The following is a 19,754-nucleotide window of genomic DNA, read 5'->3' as shown; positions in this document are numbered from 1 at the left end:
CCAGAGCAGTGTTTGGCTAGAGCCACCACTCCTTTTTTCAGTCCTTATTCCTTGGGCTGGGAGCTTTTGTGCTAGCCCAGTCTCACACTCAGATGGGCTGCATTTGGTCTGGTTTCCTAGATGGAAATGGAGCACCAAGAGAGCTGACCACACCAGTGCCTCTTATCTCCCTCCTACCCCTTCCATCCCCTTCCTGCTCTCTGGTGTATTCAGGGTTGTTGAGATTTCAAGAAACAGAAGGCCAACCTGCCTATACCATTGCTCGTTCTTGATGTGGGGCGGCTTTGCCGAGCTTCTCTTCTGGCTGGCCCATCTTACCCATGGGTTCTATTCTTTGGTGATTCTGCTTGCATGGCTCAAGCCTTTCTTTTTGTCAGCCTCTAGTGATTACTGACTGGTTTCACTTTGTATTTTGATTCACATTTCTCAGAAGTGGACCAGACCATGTTTTTATGCTAGGCTTCATCTTGGGTCCCTGGGCATACTGTGATGGGCTGCCTGTCTTCCTCAACCCTCACCCCTCTATAGGCATGAAGGAAGGGGCAGGGCCTGGGTTACTAAGCAGGGGGACTGTGAGGGCACTTTCCCTATGAGAGCCATCTTTCAGACAAGCTTAGAAACGCACACCTGTTAGAACAGTGAACTTCTGTTTGGTTATGTGTAAAAAATATTGTATGTGTAGTATGAGTTTGGAAGGAAGTGGCTTCAGAGGTAGAACAGTTCATTTTATTTAAAGGTGTCTTGGTGAAGCGCCTGGGTGGCTCAGTTGGTTGAGCGTCTGACTCGTAGTTTTGGGTCAGGTCATGATCTCAGGATTGGGCCCCACATTGGGCTCTGTGCTCAGTGTGGATGTGGAGTCTGCTTGTCTCTCTCTTTCTGCTCCTCCCCGTGTGTATGCACTTGTGTGCACTTTCTCGCTTTCTATCTCAAATAAATAAAATCTTAAAAAAATATAAAGGTGTCTTTGGTGAAGGAGAATTTTGAGTGAGATGTATAGAGTAAAATCCTAGACCAAGACTTTCTATTTATCACTTTCTAAATCTTGCTCAGGAAATCAAAACAGATTATAAAGACTGAATTTCAACTAAAAGTTAAAGCCAAAGTAATATTTCAAGCTTTCTTTTTAATCCCCTTTCTCCCTGAATAAAGTCCTGCACGGTACCTAATGGAAACCAGATTGCCCAAGGATGTGACCTCACAGCAAGGGCTGGACTGGGGACCTGAGCATTTTACTATCCTTGCCAGGAAGTCACTGTGTGACCCAGAGAGAGTTGCATTGCAGTCCACAAACTGTGAAAAGAGCCCAGATGTCCATTGACAGATGAATGGATAAAGATGATGTGGTGTATGTAGACAGTGGAATACTATTCAGCCATCAGAAAGGATGAAATCTTAATATTGCAGTGACATGGATGGAATAGAGGATATTATGCTAAGTGAAATTAATCAGTCAGTGAAAGAGAACTATGGTATGATCTTCCTCATACGGAATTTAAGAAACAAAGCAGGATCATGAGGGAAAAGAAGGAAAAATAAAACAAGATGAAATCAGGGAGGGAGACAACCCGTAAGAGACTCTTGACCATAGGAAACAAACAGAGAGTTACTGGAGGGGAGTTAGGTGAGGAGACAGGGTAACTGGGTGTTGGGCATTGAGGAGGGCATGTGATGTCATGAGCAGTGGATGTTAATGAAATTGATGAATCACCGACTTCTACCTTTGAAACCTGTAATACATTATATGTTAATTGAATTTAAATAAAATTTAACAAGAAAATAAAGTGGGACCTCACAAGTAAAAAGAATTTTTTTTTTTTGTTGTTACATGAATTTGTTGTAAAAGGGTCCAACTCGTATCCCTGATGTTCCAGAGCACATAGGTAGCTAGTGATACATTCTCTCAGATTTTTTGACAATACTAATGTTTTGACAAATACTTCTTAAAAGGCTACCGGCTGGGCCTGGCTGCTGCTTGTGGGTGGGAGCTGTCCGTGAACCAGGTAGGAGGAAAGCCATGTGCTGCACCCAACCCCCCCCCCCCCCCCAACCAGGGAACTGGAGCAAGAGGCCTGTGGGTGGGAAGTGCCCATGGTGTGACCTTGAGGGCTTGGGCCAGAGTTTGGGTCTTTTGATTAAGAGCAGTTGGAGACAGTTGAGGGCTTTGAAAAGTGGAGCAGACATCCCTGACTGCAGTGAGGGCTAGGGTTTGCAGGATAGCAGTGGGTACAGGGGGACAGGTGGGAGTCTCCGCTGTCATCAGATGAGAGGCAAGGTGGCAGTAAAGATTGGCAGAAGGGCACACCCTCTGAGACTCCTAGGAGAGTGAGGTGGGTTGCATGTGGGAGGGGCAAAGTAAAGTTTTAGGAGTCTGACTTGAGAACTGATTTCCCCTGAAATTGGAAATACCACCAGAGGGCTGGACCTGAGGGGGAGGTGTGATGATGTGTTAGCTGCATTGATTTAGGACCTCATGTTCCTTGCTTCACAGTGTGTGCTTAGCATCTGATAAATATCATTCTCCTTTTTCCTGCTTTCCTATCCTCCCCCCCACTTCATTTTATGCTCATTCCTCCTCTGATTGGTTTCTGTATTTGGATAGATATGAATCTCTGTTTTTAAAAAAATCCTTTGTATGTATTTGTTTATTACCAAATGGTGTGAGGCAGAGGTCCTACTCTCACTTCTCAGCTCCATGTCAGAGATCATTTGTCACCGTGTGTATGTCACATTTGTCCATCCATCCCATGAGTGTCTTCTCAGTGCTGGATTGTCAGGCTCTCTGGACAGATGTGGAGGGCCTTGGCTGACACTCTTAACAACACTAGTTTTAATCATGTTGAGATAGGAACATGGGAGAATCTTGAACTGAAGAGTGATATGCCATGACTCAGGTTCTACAAGAATTACTGCTGATGCTTTGTGGGTGTAAGGGGCAAAGACTGAAGCAGAAAGGCCCATCAGAGGCCTGGTATCAGGCATAGAGTGGGCATTTGCCAAGGGAATGTGGTACATACCCCTGATTTCTGCTTATGGAATGGGGAGGGTGCGCAGGCATCTTCTCGAGAGCACAAGTGTGCTTCACAGGGGGCGAGCTGTCACACACACTGAGCTGGCTTTGCCTGCCCACCTTTCATTTTCTTTGCATTGATGACTCCCAGGTTCTCTGGTTCACTGCTGCCATAGTATAGATTTGGTTTCGGATGTGTTGAACTCTAAGAGCTTGAAGGAGACATCCAAGGGTTGATGTGGATTAGGCACCTGTTTCATAGACAACTGATGTTTGTCCTTCTCTGTGCCACTGGCTCCCTTTGCATTGTAGATGACAGTCTGTTTTGCTCCCACACTGTGTCTTTGCCCTTCCAACCTTCAATGTGAAGTTTGTTCTGCCAGTCTTTGGGTCGTTTTCTGGGTTATTTACACTGATCTGAGTGTTAACTAGTTGTATCTGTAGAACAAGGTGAGCTTAGGGTCCTCCTCCACTGTAGACATCTGAGCCCCAAACCAACTTCTGGGAGTTGAGCATCTCTTGATGGTGTGGTTGTGGCTGGTGGGGAGAAAGCATTGGTGAGGAGAGGCCGAGAACGGGCCCTTGGGGTTCTGTAACACTAGGAAGCTGGGACCCCTCTTACATTATTATTATTTTTTTAAGATTTTATTTATTTATTTATTCATACACACACACACACACACACACACACACACACACACACACACAGAGGTGGAGACACAGGCAGAGGGAGAAGCAGGCTCCACACAGGGAGCCTGATGTGGTACTCTATCCCGGGTTCCCAGGATCACACCCCGGGCTGCAGGTGGCACCAAACCGCTATGCCACCTGGGCTGCCCTATTTTTTAATTTTTTTAACTAATCTCTAAGCCTGACCAGTGGCTCAGACTCATGACCCTGCAAACAAGAGTCCAGTGCTCCACTGACTGAGCAGACAGGTACCCCACCTCTCTTACATTATTAATGCTTACATCTATTCATCTATTGCCTTAAACAGATTTGGAACTGAGGAGTTTTCAATAAATATTACATGCATAGTTTTTTTATTACATGAATTAATCATTTGGCATTAATTAAAAAATGAACATTAAAATTAGAAGTGACGTGAATTTATCAATTAATTCTGTTTAACAAAGAGTTATTTGGGTACAGGTAGTAGGCCTCTGTCCTCTTAGAAGTATTGAAAAGCTGAATGAAATAAAGAAAAATTTACTGAGAATAAAAGTTTCCTTCCCCTTCTGTCTGAGAGTCCACACTTCTCTAACTGCCTCCCTCCCAAATACTTGAGATGCTCTTGGCCCAGGCCCTGGGCTAGAGAGCATGTTGACTTGCCCATGCAGGGAAGAGGGAGGGCTGAAGGACAGCGCATTGTCCGTGCAAACCGAGAACCACAGCAAGACCTCAGAGTGTTTGCTCAAGTGAAAGAAGTCATGGTTGATGCCCAATGGCTGAGTAGAATCTGGTCATTGACAGTTCATGCTAAGGTATGGTTACTAGGGCCAGACTCACCAAGGGGTGTCAGGGCCTTGGACTTCAAGTTGAAATAGTTGAAATAATTCAGATTTATTCCTTGAGCAAGCACTTATTGACGTTTTTTGATATGTTGGGTACATGCTAGATACTGGGATTGTAACATTGGAAGAATATCCCTAAACCTTGTTGTATATTTCTTGGCGTGATCAGGTTGCAAGGAAGTGTCTGCTGGAGTGGTTTCTGCTCCCAGGAGGTTTATGTTTTAGGTGAGTTGGACAGCAATGAGATATAAATAGCAGCAGTCTGGCACTATAATAGAAATCAGAAATTAGTTTATATAGTTCTTTTGGCATTAATTTACAGTGTAAGCAGTAATTGCTGAGTAGTTCTCCCACAAACCTGATAGTAATGTGTTAACATTACCTGGCGTTTATACTGCACTTCTCATGTCACACAGTATGATGCCATCCACATGTGTGTCTCCCTTCTGTTCTCACAGTGTCCTGAAGTGGAGATGCTTTTTCTCCAGTTTATGTTGAGGAAACAGGCAGAGAACGGCTAAGGAAGTGTCCAGGGCCAGCTGCATAGCTAGGAGCAAGGGGTCAGGGCCAGCAGCACCTGCTCTTTTGGTTATAAGGGGCTGGGGAAGTACCCTAAGGTGTAGGGCAACCTAAGATGGTGATATGCTGATTTTCTAACTAGTCTGTGGTTGAGACCATAATTTCCATACAGCATTTTTGAGGATTTAGTGTGTTCACTTGAGTTTTATTGGACTTTGTACAGGTATTGAACTCAAAGTTTTAAAAACTCAGGTTTTTAGTTGACATGAGAGAACTAAAATACCTCAATTTTTGAGAATATTGTGGAGTCCATGTAATAATTATTCCAGATAGTCATTATTTTTTTAAGGATTTTATTTATTTGAGAGAGAGAGAGAGCATAAGCAGGGGGAGAGGGAGAAGCAGACTCCTAGCTGAGCAAGGAGCCAGATGATGATGATGGTGATGGTGGTGGTGGTGGAGATGGTGATGATGATGATGATGATGATGATGCGGGGCTTGATCCCCTGCCCCTGGACTGATCATGACCTGAGCTGAAGGCAGAGGCTTCCCCGACTCAGCCACCCAGGCAACCCAGTGGTTACCATTCTAGTGTCAATTTTGTGAAGGCATGAATTTGAAAAGGGGAAATCTTGAAGCTCCTAGTGTTGTCTGGAAGTCACAGCTGCTGGCTGGCTACCCACATCCCACCAATCCTTTCACTTAAGCTTTGTTGTGGTTTTCCTGCCCTGTGAACAGTGACCATCTCCTGAGAATAATACAAGAATGTTTAGAGATGGTGATGGTAATGATGATGACAATGCGGGGCTTGATCCCCTGCCCCTGGACTGATCATGTCCTGAGCCGAAGGCAGACGCTCAACCACTGAGCCACCCAGGTGGCCCAAACTCATTTTAATCTTACATGTTTCCTAAAGGTCTGATGATGTCATTTGAATGTTTTAGTGATTTGTTATAGCAGATATTCTTGAAGGTCCTTGTGTGTCCTTGAGAACACCAGGAGTCTGTTATAGAAAATAAACTGACTTGACAACATCCATATGTAGTGGAATAGTGGTAGGAATTCATTTAAAACCATGGCTTTGGGGCAGCCCAGGTGGCTCCAGCCCAGGGCGTGATCCTGGAGACCCGGGATCGAGTCCCGCATCGGGCTCCCTGCATGGAGCCTGCTTCTCCCTCTGCCTCTCTGCCTCTCTCTCTCTCTCTCTCATGAATAAATAAATTAAAAATCATAAAAAAAAAAACAACAACAAAGAAAACCCCATGGCTTTGGGGAATGTATGGGTAATTGGAGGTAGATGAGAGAGTGAGAATCTTAGTAGGACTCCATGAATGCTAATTGTTACCATGTGCTTTCATGATTCTAAGAAGTTCTAGTGTTAGAGCATTTACTCTTTAACTCATTAAGTATGTTCATTATTAATGCTCAGGAATATACTATTTCTAAAACGATGATCATCTGTTAAACTTTCTAGGACAGTTCTTTTTTAATCTGTTGGGCTTTTTTCTTTTAATTTTCAGTATCCACCCCCCCTTAAATTTGCCCTTCTAAAAAAACCCCAATTAAAAAAAATTGTGATAAAAATATATATCATAAAATATGCCATTTTAGCCATTTTAAAGTATACAATTTAGAGAGATTTGCCATGTTTTAACCAGTTTTTATTTAACAAGTCTCTTTACTGAGTCATTAGCTTTTCATATTTAATAATTTGTTCCTGTTTTGAGGAAGGCAGCTTTCTGAATTGATTTCTAATCTTGAGCTGAATATTTTTCTTTCCCTTCAAAATACTACTAGTCGTTAAAAAAAAACAAAAAACTAGTAGTCGTTAAAGCTATGAACTTAAGTACAACTTTGGCCAGACACCTACCGTTTTTGATACAGAGGGTTGGCAGTTCTGTTGTTTTTCTGAATCTGTTTATTCAGCACACATTCACTTAGTTCATATTATGTGCTAGTTACTAAGGTAAGTTCTGGGACTTTAGAGATTTATTTTAGAGAAATAGGGGGAGAGGGATCCCTGGGTGGCGCAGTGGTTTGGCGCCTGCCTTTGGCCCAGGGCGTGATCCTGGAGACCCGGGATCGAATCCCACATCGGGCTCCCGGTGCATGGAGCCTGCATCTCCCTCTGTCTGTGTCTCTGCCTCTCTCTTTCTCTCTCTGTGACTATCATAAATAAATAAATTAAAAAAAAAAAAAGAAATGGGGGAGAGAGCACACAAGTAGGGAGAGGGAGACGGAGAATCTCAAGCTGACTTGGTGCCCCCAGTGTGGATCCCAATGCAGGTCTGGATCCCATGACCTGAGCTGAAACCAAGAGTCAGACTCTAACCAACTGAGCCACCCAGGCACTCTTGTTTTTTGTTTTTATAAATTAAAAAAAAAATTTTTTTTTTAATATTTAATTTATTTATTCATAGAGACACAGCTTGAGAGAGAGAGGCAGAGACACAGGCAGAGGGAGAAGCAGGCACCATGCAGGGAGCCTGATGTGGGACTGGATCCCGGGTCTCCAGAATCACGCCCTGGGCTGCAGGCGGCACCAAACCGCTGCGCCACCGGGGCTGCCCTTGTTTTTTGTTTTTAAGTTAATATTGCCTGTATAACTTGTCTTTTGTAATGTAAGTTTTTGTTTGTTTTTTGGTAGCCTGTTTGATCGGTTTTCCAAGTGTTTCATGGCGTTTAACCCTAGAAGTATTCAGTGGAGTTTTAAATCTTGACATAAATCCAACAGTTAAGCCTTATTTAAATTTGCCATCAATGTTTTTCTTGACTTGGTTTGTTACAGGTTGATAGGTGCCCTATTTCACCGTTGGTAACATCTGTTAATTTTTACCTTATTTACTGGGTTTTTCATTACTATTCAACATGGTTTTTTGTTTTGTTTTGTTTTTTAATTTGTTCATGAGAGAGAGAGAGAGAGGCAGAGACATGCAGAGGGAGAAGCAGGCTCCCTCTGGGGAGTCTGGTGTGGGATTCGATCCTAGGATCCTGGAATCCCGACCTGAGCCAAAGGCAGACGCTCAACCGCCGAGCCACCCAAGCACCCTCAACATGTTTGTTTATTTGTTTTAAAATTATTTATTTATTTATGAATGAGCGATAGAGGCAGAGACATAGGCAGAGGGAGAAGCAGGCTTCTGGCAAGGAGAGCCTGATGTGAGACTTGATCCCGGATTCCAGGATTACACCCTGAGCCGAAGGCAGATGCTCAACCGCTGAGCCACTCAGGCATCCCCAACGTGTTTATTTTTTTTATTGAGTTATCATTTTCATGTCTTTATTAAAAGTATACCTTCTATTAACAGAGGAACTTTGTTACTTACAATATTTTTCTTTTTAAAATTTTATTTTTAAGTAATCTATATATTCAATGGGAATTGAACTCACAACCCCAAGATCAAGAGTTGTGTGTTCCACTGACTACACTAGCCAGGCACTCCACTTAAATTTTTCTGATTTTAAATTGCTACCCGTGCATTTATTTTATTTGCATTTGCCTGCTTTATTTTGCCCATTTAAAAAATTCTGTCATTTTAATGATAATAAACAGCTGCCATTTTGACTTAATGATTACTATGTCCTATACTCTATTAAGCAATTTACTTGTCCTATCTCATTTGATTCTGTGGCAACTTTCTAAGTGGATTTTTTAACCCTTCATTTACAAATAAGGAGACTGAGGCTTGCAGGGTTAAGGATTTGCTTAAGGGTGAATAGTGAGTAGTTTTCAACCATAGTTGTACAGTATTTTAAGTGTGTATTTTCTAAGCAGCCATAGGGTGCGGTGTTGCTTTAAAAAATAAACAAATGTGGAGTGCCTGGATGGCTCAGTCAGTTGGGTATCCAACTCTTGGTTTCAGCTCAAGTCATGATCTTGTAGGTAATGAGATTGAGCCCCATATCTAATTTCATGCTTGGTGGGGCATCTGCTTGAGAGATTCTCTGTCCCCCTTCTTCCCCACTCACTCTCACTGTTTCTCTCTAATAAATTAATAAATCTTTGAAAAAAATTTAAAAGGGAAAAAAAATTGGGGATCTCTGGGTAGCTCAGCAGTTTAGCACCTGCCTTCAGCCTAGGGCATGATCCTGGAGTCCCAAGATTGAGTCCTGCATCGGGCTCCCCGCATAGGACCTTCTTCTCCCTCTGCCTGTGTCTCTGCCTCTCTGTGTGTCTCTCATGAATAAATTAATAAAATCTTTAAAAAAAAAAAGTGAAAAAAAACTTAGGAGACCTGGGTGGCCATTGGTTAAATATCTGATTCTTGATCTTAGCTCAGGTCTTGATCTCAGGATTATGAGTTCAAGCCACATGCTGGGCTCCACGCTGGGTATGGACTTACTTCTAAGAAATAATCTTAATATTTTTAAATACCTTACAAGGTATTTCTTTTTCTCAGAAGAAGAGAAATGAATTCTGGGGCATTTAACAGGCTCAATTGGTGGAGCATGTGACTCTTCATCTTGGGGTTGTGAGTTCTGGCCCCACGTTGGGAGTATGGATTACTTAAGTAAAATCTTTAAAAAAGGAGGGGGGGGGGTGAAAAATGAGTTCTACAAAGATGAATGACTTCTCCAAGTTACGTAGCTTATTAGGGGGTTGAATTGGCATTTGAACCCAGGCTCCTGACTCCGGTCTCTCTATACCAAACATTGCTGCCTTTCTGCAGTTTCTCTTTTTAACCACTGCTAGTGTTCTATTTGTCTTAACCTGCCCTTGATCGTAAATGGTGCTGAGAGGTGAAGATATTCCAATATATTCTTATTTGTGTTTACTTAAAAATATTTTTTTTCTTAAAAATATTAAAAAAAAATCTCTATGTCAAGTTGGGGCTCCAGCTCACAACCCTGAGATTAAGAGTCACATGCTCCACCGACTAAGACAGCCATGGACTATTTATATCAAGCATATTTTATTTAGAAGCGTGTGTATGCATGAAAACCAAGTCATAGCTAACTAAATTTTGTTGTAGTGGGATATGTAGTTTGGAAGTAACGTTTTATGAATTTTTCTTTATTCTGTTTTGTGACATACTCAGCTGAAAAATATAGGCATTGATGTTGCTATTTTTGGAATATATATCAGCATTTCAGAGGGAAATATAATTTAGAAATACATATATATATATATATATATTTTAAAGACATACTTTTGGGATTCCACAACTTGTCTCATGTTCTCTTTACCTTTGACCATCACAATATCTAGTCAATGTTTGTTGTGTTTTTTGTTGAACGTGTTGATTCAGAGATACCAGGAGTCCAGATGGCCAGGGTAGCTTCTGGTATGCTGAAACTATTATCACCTGATACAAGTATTCAACTCTTGGGTACTAAGGCTTCAAACTTGTCAGAACCCAGGACGCCTGGGTGGCTCAGCGGTTGAGCATCTGCCTTCGGCTCAGGACATGATCCCAGTCCAGGGATTGAGTCCCGCATCAGGCTCCTTGCAAGGAGCCTGCTTCTCCGTCTGTGTCTCTGCCTCTCTCTCTGTCTCTGATGAATAAATAAATATAAATACAATCTTTAAAAACAAAACAAAACAAAACTTGTCAGACCCCAAAATAGTGAAGTTGGAAGGAAAAGGTTTCTGGATTGGTCCAGAAGGTATAAATCAGATGCTACTTGCTTTTGGGCCCTTCTTTCCTTTTTTTTTTTCCGTAAAGATTTTATTTGTTTATTCATGATAGACATCGAGAGAGAGAGAGGCAGAGACACAGGCAGAGGGAGAAGAAGGCTCCATGCTGAGAGCCTGACGCGCGGGACTCAATCCCGGGACTCCAGGATCATGCCTTGGGCCAAAGGCAGGCGCTAAACCACTGAACCACCCAGGGATCCCCTGGACCTTTCTTTCCTGAAGAAGCAACACCAACTGTTGGGCATCTGGGCAGAATATATACAACTACATCTTGTGGGACAGCTTTCTAACCCCAAAGGTCTCCTGTTTGAAGTGGTGAGTCCCCATTGGGCCATTTCACCATTCTCTGCAGCCAGCTTTTTTGGATGATGGAGTATGTGACAAGGTGAGTAAATCTCATGACCATGGGTCATCACCTCACTGTTGTCATAAAACAAACTCCTTGGTCAGTGTAGTGTCATACACAGTGAAAAGTTATACAGCAAGTCCATAGATGGTAACGGAAAACAGGGTATATCAGTCTGGGACCAATCAGGAGACAAAACCATATAGTAATTTAAACAAGGGAAATTTAGTATATCAAGACATTAGTGAGGTTCGACAGGGTAGCTATAAATTGGAAAGAGAAATCTATATAAAGTATATTCCAGGGCTGAGGGATAGTATCCCCAAGGAAGGATACATTTGGAAGGGGACCACACCCTAAGACTGGGATTCATATTTTGTTGGAACACATATGGTTGTAGCTAGGTTGCCTGGGCCAGGGCTAGTCCATAATCACTAGACAAGCTGAGGCAAGTGGGTGGTCATGCAGAGGCAGTCAGGCCCTCCTTTCGGCATGCTGCCTGGGGTGTGTTGTGTCTGTGTTGGGAGGGCCATGCGAAGCATACCTCTAGGGTTCAGGTGAGCCATCGTTAATGGGCAAGTGTGCAGGAGTCTGGGAAGTACTGTCAGAACTGTTTGCTAGAGCAGTAGCCCCCTTAACCAGCTACTCACACACTTCTGAAGGTTACTTGAGCCCGGGCAGCCCCAGGCCACTGTGTGGGACAAGGTTGGGTAATAATAGGCTCACTGGACAGCCAGCCCTGCAGGACCTCATCCATGTGCTGAGACAGGGAGCTGAGGAGACGGTACAGGAAGCAGTGACTGAGGCTGGGGCCCAGTTCAGATTCTCTGGGGCTCCCAGCTATGCTGTTGCTTCCTGAGTGAGTCCAGTGCTGGAGAAAGCACAGAATGGCAAACACCAGAGAAGCTGCCCTGCAGATACCTAGCATTGGAGAATTCAGATCATCCTTGGTGGAGGTTCATGTCACTGAGCAAATGCATCAGTCCTATCCTTGCTGTTATGTCTCTTTGTTCATGAGCATATTTGAATAAGTGTTGGGGAAAGAAGCTCAGAGACATACATATTCAGGGAAGCTCATCTCATCTTGCTGAGTTTTGAGAGCTGCTTTTGCAGTGGCTGTCATTGCTCAGCATTCACAGAGGACACAATATCCTTGCACTCCATGCTATCCTCAGACACCACCTCTAGAGCCCTTTGCCATTAGTTATCCCTTCTTGTTCTTTTTAGGTTTCTGGCCATCTGGCCAGACACCAGCTTGTGTTCGTACATTGGCATAGATCTCCATCTCTGACCATTTCTCCCTCCTGGCAAAGCATACAGGCAAGCACACTTCTCAGACTTGTGCTCACTGGTTGTATCTTCCCTCCAGGAAGGGGCCTTCAGGATCATGTTTGAGGACGGTGGCAGCTCCAGCCATCCGCTGCTGGCCGGTGCCAACCTATCATTTAGAGCTGTCTATAAATAGACTCTAAATTTTCTTCCTTTGTTGGTCATAGGTGTAGTTTTTGAAGTGGCAGCGCAGGAACTTGATTATGCAGTATGTGTGTGATTTCAGGGTCTCCTTGCACAAGTTTTTCTAGTGGGCGGCTCAGGTAGCTCCCATGTCAGGCAGTCAGCCTCTCTCATCTCTCACCATCACTTTGGAAACCACTGGAGAGTATTCTCCTTGTTCATTACATGGACACTGCCTGCCTAGGAGTGACATGGAAGGTATTAGTAGAAGGAATGTGCTTGGGACAAAGTCTGTGGTCTCAAGGAATTTGTGATCAGTTTCCTGGGAGAGAAAGAGTAGCTCATGTGGTTGAGAAGTGCTGTTTGAACAGGAGGAGGACAGTACACTGAGATTGGGAGAGAGTGAAAGTGGGGTGAGTCAGCTTTTAAAGAGAAGAAGCGTGAGCTACATTTGAAAGATGAGAGGATGGGACACCTGGGTGGCTCAGCGGTTGAGCGTCTGCCTTTGGCCCAGGGCGTGATCCTGGAGTCCTGGGACCGAGTCCCACATCAGGCTTCCTGCATGGAGCCTGCTTCTCCCTCTGCCTATGCCTCTGCCTCTCTGTCTCTGTGTCTTTCATAAATAAATAAATAAAATCTTAAAAAAAAAAAAAAGATGAGAGGCACTTTCCAGGTGGCTAACGGGAGGAGGTGTACTGGCAGAGAGGCAGTCTGTGGTGGTGGTGTGAATACAGCTGTGGGATTCATACTGCCTGGATTTGAAGCCTCACTCTGTGATGTCAGATGAGGTTCCCTGATGGATTCGTTTCTTAGATGTCACAGCTTTAAAATGAGACCGTAGTGCCTGTCTTTGGGGTCATCCTAAGAGTTATCAGAGAAAATACAGGTATGGCATTTATCATAATGCCCGCTGGCACTTGGTTCTTAGCTTTGTATCCTGATGTGAGTCATTTCCTGTCCTGGGGCTTCTGTTTTAACATGCACATCTTTTTATATTAGTACTTTTTCTTTCATTATGTTGGAACACCCACTCTCCTGCCATTTTCTCAAGCACCAGAACATGTATGTGGTCTTTGGAACCATCTCCAGTGCCTTGTAGGTCTTCCATAAACCCTGACTGAACCGTACAGAGGAAGTAGGAATGTAGGAGAAATGGAATATTTTCTAACCACAAGTTGTGTTTCTGTCAGTTTATTTCTTTTTTTTTTTTAAGATTTTTATTTATTTATTCATGAGAGACACAGAGAGAGAGAGAGAGAGAGAGAGAGAGGCAGAGGCACAGAGCAGAGAGAGCAGCAGGCTCCATGCAGGGTGCCCGAGGTGGTACTTGATCCCGGGACTCCAAGATCACACCCTGGGCCGAAGGCAGGCGCTAAACCGCTGAGCCAACCAGGAATCCCCTCTGTCAGTTTATTTCTGATAATATGTATTATTTGTACTTAATTTTTCTTTGTACTCACCATAGACCATCAGGTGAGAACAGACACCTTTAACGGGATGATTACTCGGCAGCTTTTTTTTTTTTTTTAAGATTTTATTTATTTATTCATATGAGAGAGAGAGAGGCAGAGACACAGGCAGAGGGAGAAGCAGGCTCCACACAGGGAGCCTGACGCGGAACTCGATCCTGGGACTCCAGGATCATGCCCTGGGCTGAAGGTAGGCGATTTGGCAGCTTCTTTTGCACCACTGCCATTGACCTTCAGTGGATCTGGTAAAGGGTTTCCAAGCATGGATCTGAGTAGGTAGTGCTCTGTCCTGAGAACCCTGCAGCCCCTTTTAGAAACATCTAGAAAAGCCAGCTTCTCTGAGGGGAGGCTTCCAGGGCTTTCAGCTTATGATCACCTAGTCTCTTCTCACTTAATTTAACAACTTTTAAGAACATAGAGCAGTTATCTTAAAAAATAAAATGTATTGGGACGCCTGGGTGGCTCAGTGGTTGAGCATCTGCCTTTGGCTCGGCGTGATCCCCGGATCCGGGATCGAGTCCCACATCAGGCTCCCTGCATAGAGCCTGCTTCTCCCTCTGCCTGTGTCTCTGCTTCTCTTTCTCTGTGTCTCTCATGAATAAATAAATAAAATATTTTTTAAAAAATGTATCTTAACCTGAAAAAGAGTAATTTAAAAAAAATATATCTTGAGATAATAAGAGTATAGTGCCTGGGTAGAATGTTTTTTTGAACTATCTGGTCCACAGTGATTTTTAAAAATTCAGTCTTTGAGTCTTTAGTCAGAAGACATTCATTTGCTTAGAGCAGAGCCAGTGACCTCTCCCTCAAGGAACCACCATATGTGATCAAAGTGTAAACACAGGTCATTCTTTATGAATCATAGTGCAAACCAGCACTGGATGGCCACTAACTGCCTCCTCAGGGCAGGCCACTGAAGCAGATGTTCTAGGATGAGGGAGCTGAGGCAAGGGGAGAATGAGTAACACCCATGGTAACACGCTGGTGAGGCTGGACTATCTGGCCTGGAGTGGGCATTCTTAATTATTTCAGTAGTTTGTTTTTTCTTTAAGTTTTCATTCTTTACTTGGAAGAACAAACTTTATCAAAGTATATTTCACACACAGTAAGATGCATCCATTTTAAACATCAGTTTTAGGAGGATTGACACATGTTTGCCACCCCAGTGAAGACCTAGGAGATGCCCATCACCCACACAGTTCCTGCATGCTCCTTTGCCAGTCTGTCCTTTCTCCTCTGCCCCAGGCAGCTACTGATGATTATTGATAGGGTTTCATTAAAATCTGCCATCTCGCTAGCTATTTTCTCTTCATCAATTATTTTTTGGTTTCCCTCTTTTCCTTCCTCTTCTGGGTTTAATTGAGCATGTATTATGATTCTATTTTATCTCTTTTATTGACTTATTATTCATACCTCTTAAAATATTTGTATACTTGTTGCCTTTGGGTTTATAGTGTATGTTTTTAAAATTTCTATTTATTTATTTTGAGAGAGAGAACATGAACTTTCATTTCCTGAGCACCATGCTTCTTGGTGGCACTAGCCTCCCCACCACAGTGTCACAGAAGACAGAGCAGATTGGAAACTCATGCTGGGTTACAGATCACAGTGACTTCCAAGGGGTCTTCATAGTTAAGATGGCCTACATTTCAGAAGGCAACTTCTAGGCTCCCCTCTCTTTCACACACACAGACTCTCACACAGTGGAAACGTTGTTCAGCTGGTGGGCTCTGCAGCTCACATCAAGTACTGCACCATGAGAAACAAGATCACACAGGTGAGCAGCATCCCACTGATCATAAAGTACTTGTTCTGGAAAGCCCACTTCTCACTTCATGCTGTGACAAGCTCAGCCTGTTGGCTGTGGCAGGTATCTTCTGAGACCCCTTCAGAAGTTCAGAATACTGCACCCAACTCCAGTGAGGTCATCTATGTGTGGTGAACTTTCTGGAGGGAAGAGTTGAATTGCAGCGAGTCATCCCATTAGGATGGTGGTGTCTGAGTTGTTAATGGTGGAAGTGTGTTACAGAAGCTCCTCTTGCCATCTGTCCTGCGGCTCCCTTGTGTATCCTTGATGTGGGAAGTTTCTGAAAGCAGTCTACACCTGCTGGACATGATACTTTAAGTGGTCAACATGAAGTTTGGCATTTTGTCTTCTGTTAGAGAGCTCCTTGCTCTCTCCAGACATCATCTCCAGACGTTCTGGATGGCTGAATACCTGGTCTTTGTTTGCTTGGATTTTGTTTTCTACTAAGTGTAGAAGATATTTGCCATCTCAGGTTGTCCCTTCTGACACTAGGTCTTACGGACGTGCTTGTGCCTTGCCTGGTACAGTTGTATTTTGTTTGTTATTAAAAGTCTGCTTTATTTTTTCTGTTGAGTCAAGTATTAGCCCCTAGCATACAGGTTGATTTTTTTTTTTTTAATGCCTTCCAAACAGCACGGTTAATACCACCATGTCAATAGTGAAATAGTAAGTTACTCCCAGTGGTTATGTCCATATCTAGACTGTTCTAGTGGTCAGGAACTCCTATTTGTTTGCTTTAGCTTTTAGTTCTTGGTTATATCTCCAAATATAAAAGAGCTGAAAGGCTTCTGCTGCCCCCACAAAGAAATTAACAGCAGACAGACTCCAGCTTTTTGGAACAATGACGAGTGAGTATCCTGACCATGTAACCCTGTAGCCATCGACACAGCAGAATGAGCTGTGCTGAGTTTCTCTGCAGGTCTGGCCATGTCAGCCAATCCAGCACACACCAACCCCCATTCATATTTGGAGCCCAGAAAAAAAACTGTTTTGGGACCTGCTGAGTGGTTGTATAGTAGCTTCAGTTTCTCTACCAGCAAGAGCTCCACTTTATCGAGGATCCGGTGGTAGGTGGCCTAAAGGCCCCAGATGCCAGTGGCTGATTGGTCATGGGTGGCTGAGTGGGATAGTGGCATGACAGCCAGGGGCACTCCTCACTTTCTCCTGCCACAGTCCCTCACATCCTCTTCTTCCCTTAGTGTGTACATTTTAAATTCATCCAAAGTGTACTTTCAAATGATACTATGCCACTTTACAGTGTAGCACAGGCATACTTTGTTTTATTGTGCTTCATAGATACTGTGTTTTTTATAAATTGAAAGTTTGTGGCAACTTGCATTGAGCAAGGTTTTTTATTGGTGCAGTTTTTCCAACAGCATTTACTCCCTTTGTGTCTCAGTCACAGTTGGGTAATTCTTGAAATATTTCAAACTTTGTTGTTGTTATTAGTTACTGTGATGTGTGATCAGTGACATCTGATGTTACTATTGTAAATGTTTTGGGGTACCACGAACCGTGCCCATTAAAAGATGAACTTTTTTTTTTGAGATGGTGAACTTCACTGATAAATATGTGTATTCTGATTGCTCTGTGGACTGTTGGTTGCCCCCCCCCCCCCACCTTGGGCCTCTCTAGTCCCTGAGACACAACAATGGAAATTAGGCCAATTAATAACCCTGTAATGGCCTCTAAGTGCTCAAGTGAAAGGAAGAGTCATACATACCTCACTTGAAATCAAAAGCTAGAAATGATTAAGCTTAGTGAGGAGGGGATGTCTAAAGCTGAGAGATGCCGAAACATAGGCCTCTTGTGCCAAATGGCCAAGTTGCAAATGCCAAGGAAAAGTTCTTGAAGGAAATTAAGAGCGCTACTCCTGCCAACACATGAGCTTGATAAGAAAAGCAAAATGGCCTAATTGCTGACAGGGAGGAAATTTTAGTGGTCTGGATAGAAGATCGAACCAGCCAGAGAGTTCCCTTAAGCCAAAGCCTAATCCAGAGCAAGACCCTGACTCTCTTCAGTTCCACAAAGGCTGAGAGAGATGAGGAAGCTGCAGAAGAAAAGTCTGAAGCTAGCAGAGGTGGGTTCCTGAGATTTAAGGAAAGAAGTGCCAGGTGAAGCAGCAAGTGCTGATGGAGAAGCTGCAGAAGATCCAGCTAGGATCATTCATGAAGGTGGTTCCTGACAATAGATTCTCAGTGTAGACACAACAGCCTTATTTGGGGGAGAAGTTGCCATCTAGTAGCACTTCCTAGCTAGAGAGGAGTCCTCAGGGCCAGGTTGCAAAGGTTCAAGGGACAGGCTAACTCCCTTGTTAGGGAGTTAGGGAGTTAGGGGCTAATGTTAGGGGCTAATGCAGCTGGTGACTTTAAATTGAAGCCAGTGCTCACTTACTATCCTGAAGATTCTTAGGGCTCTTAAGAATTGGGCTCCCTCTCCTCGGCCTGTGCTCTACAAATGGAATAACACAGGCTGGACCACAGCATATGTGTTTCCGACATGGTTTACCAAATATCCTAAGCCCACTATTGAGACCTACTGCTCAGGAAAAAAAAAAAAAAAAAAAAAGGACTCCTTTCGAAATACTAACTACTCATTGACATTGTACCTGGTCACCCAAGAGCTCTGATGATGTACAGAGATTAGTGTTGTTTTCACGCCTGCTAACACAACGCCCATACTGGAGCCCACAGAGCGAGGAGTCATTTTGACTTTTGAGTCTTATGATTTAAGAGACACATTTCAGGGGTGCCTGGGTAGCTCAGTCAGTTAGGCACCTGCATTCTCCTCAGGTCATGATCCCGGGGTCCTGGGATCGAATCCTGCATCGGTCTCTGTTCAGCAGGGAGTCTGCTTCTTCCTCTCCCTCTGCCCCTCCCCTAGCTTATACTCTCTTCCCTCTCACTCACTCTCTCAAATAAATAAATAAAATCTTAAAAAAAAATGAGAGAAACATTTCATGAGGCTGTAGATGGTGATTCCTCTGCTAGATCTGGGCACAGAGCCCATTGAGAATCTTCTGGAAAGATTCACCATTCTAGATGCCACTAAGAAAATGTTCCCATGGATCAATATCAATACTAACAGAAGTTTGGAAGAAGTGGGTTCCAGTGCTCATGGAGGACGGTGAGGGGTTCAAAACTCAGTGGAGGAAGTCACTGCAGATTTAGTGGGAATAGCAGGAGAACTAGAAGTGGAGCCTGGAGGGGTGATGGAAATGCTTCCATCTCAGGATAGCACTTGAACGGATGAGGAAGTGCTTCTCTTATGGAGGAGCAAGGAAGGTGACTTTTTGAGATGGATTCTACTCCAGGTGATGAGGTTGTGAAAATTGTTGAAATGACAATAAGGATTGAGAATATTGAATAAACTTGGTTGACAAAGTGGCCGGATTTGAGAGGACTGACTCCAATTTTGAGAGGCGTTCCGCTGCGGGTAAAATGCTATCAGACAACATCACATGCTACAGAGGACTCATTTGGGAAAGGAAGAGTCAATCAGTGTGGCAAATTTATTCTCTTATTTTAAGAAACTGCCACAGACACCCCCAGCCTTCAGCACCCTCACCCTGATTGTCAGCAGCCGTCAAAATTGAGACAAGACCCTCCACCAGCAAAAATATTAAAACTTGCTGAAAGCTCAGATGATGCTTAGCATTTTTAATACAGTATTTTATAATATTTGTAGTAATTTAAAAATGAAGTATCTTTAAATTAAGATACATAATTTTTTTTTAGTTTTTTAAAGATTTTATTCATTCATGAGAGAGACAGAGAGGCAGAGACACGGGCAGAGGGAGAAGCAGACTCCATGCAGGGAGCCTGGCGTGGGACTCGATTCCAGGTCTCCAGGATCACACCCTGGGCGGAAGGCAGTGCTAAACTGCTGAGCCACCCAGGCTGCCCCATAATTTTTTGTTTTAGACATAACACTATTGCACACTTAATAGACTATAGTATAGTATATACTGGGAAACCAGATCATTTATTTACTAGCTGTACT

General features: G+C 43.5%; 1 protein-coding gene and 1 pseudogene across 4 annotated transcripts in view; one reads left to right on the top strand and one right to left on the bottom strand.

The window, feature by feature from the left end:
- Window positions 1-19,754, top strand: part of FAM193A (family with sequence similarity 193 member A) — a 165,302-nt gene that overhangs the window by 23,134 nt on the left and 122,414 nt on the right. The window contains exon 1 of one of the 4 annotated variants that reach the window (XM_038533227.1): window positions 11,039-11,063. The exons of the other annotated variants lie outside the window; for them this stretch is intronic. The gene's annotated coding sequence lies outside the window, so the exon portion shown is untranslated. Of the gene's footprint in view, window positions 1-11,038; window positions 11,064-19,754 lie in introns of those variants that run through there. 4 annotated transcript variants of the gene reach the window in all.
- On the bottom strand, window positions 16,476-16,888 carry LOC100688225 (annotated as a pseudogene).

Source organism: Canis lupus, chromosome 3 (assembly GCF_011100685.1).
Source record: "Canis lupus familiaris isolate Mischka breed German Shepherd chromosome 3, alternate assembly UU_Cfam_GSD_1.0, whole genome shotgun sequence".
Taxonomy (NCBI): domain Eukaryota; kingdom Metazoa; phylum Chordata; class Mammalia; order Carnivora; family Canidae; genus Canis; species Canis lupus.
This window is presented reverse-complemented; position numbering and strand designations above follow the sequence as displayed.